Below are 1,426 nucleotides of genomic sequence, written 5' to 3'. Positions count from 1 at the left end.
ATCAGTAACATCAGATAACAACCCAAGACTAGAACACAGGACAGAGCAACCAGATATCAACACAGATAGGGAAGTCACAAAAGTAAATCAAAGCTAAAACACTGAAAAAAAGAAAACAGATGTCAATATGTAAAAGATGACAACATTAAAACAAAAAAAAGGGACTTAAAAATTTAGACATAGATTTTTCAAATGGAGAGGAAGTCAAGGCAATTTAAAAAAAATAAAAGACTGGTATAAACTTAGAAAAATAGGGGTAGGTATTAAGGTAACCACCAAGGAAACTAACAACCCTACAAGTCCAAACAAAAAACTAGAAAAACATAAAGACTCAGCAAATGCAAAATCAACAAAAATGAAAAAGATGTAGAGAAAATACATAAAGAAAAACGACTCAGCACAGAAAATTAAGTGGAACAAAGAAACTGCAAACAACACACAAAAAAAGGCATCAAAATGACGGCACTAAACTCGTACCTATCAATAATTATGCTGAATGTAATGGACTAAATGCACCAATAAAGAGACAGAGAGTGGCAGATTGGATAAAAAAAAAACACAATCTGTCCATATGCTGCCTACAAGAGACACACCTTAGACTTAAAGACACAAAACAAACTAAAACTCAAAGGATGGAAAAAAAGGTATCAAGCAAACAATGCTCAAAAAAGAGGAGTGGCAATATTAATCTCTGACAAAATAGACTTTAAAGTAAAATCCAACACAAAGGATACGGAAGGACACTATATAATGATTAAAGGGTCAGTACACCAGGAGGACATATCTATAATAAATATTTACACACCCAACAACAGGGTGCCAAAATACATAAAACAGACTCTAACAGCATTGAAAAGAAAGATACACAGCTTCACAATAATAGTAGGAGATTTCAACACACCACTTTCGGTGGAGCACAGAACATTCAGAAAGAATCTCAACAAAGACACGGAAGAGCTAAATGCTACAATCAACCAACTTGATCTCATAGACATATATGGAACACAACACCCAACAGCAGCCAAGTATACTTTCTTTTCCAACACACATGGGAACATTCTCCAGAATAGACCACATATCAGGCCATAAAGCAAGCCTTAAGAAAATCCAAAGCATCGAAATATTACAAAGGATCTTTTCTGACCACAAAGCCGTAGAAGCAGAAATCAACAACAGAAAAAGCAAGGAAAAAAATATCAAACACATGGAAACTGAACAACACCTTGCTCAAAAACTACTGGGTTATAAAAGAAATTAAGGACGGAATAAAGAAATTCATACAATCAAACAAGAATGAAAACACATCCTACCAGAACCTTTGGGACACAGCAAAAGCAGCGCTCAGAGGTCAGTTTATAGCAATAAATGCACACATCCAAAAAGAAGAAAGGGCCATAATAAAAACATTAACCCTACAACTCGAACA

The sequence above is a fragment of the Trichechus manatus genome, unplaced genomic scaffold (genome assembly GCF_000243295.1).
Source record: "Trichechus manatus latirostris isolate Lorelei unplaced genomic scaffold, TriManLat1.0 scaffold00055, whole genome shotgun sequence".
Lineage (NCBI taxonomy): Eukaryota > Metazoa > Chordata > Mammalia > Sirenia > Trichechidae > Trichechus > Trichechus manatus.
The sequence above is the reverse complement of the archived record's forward strand: the minus strand, read 5'-3'. Positions refer to the sequence as shown.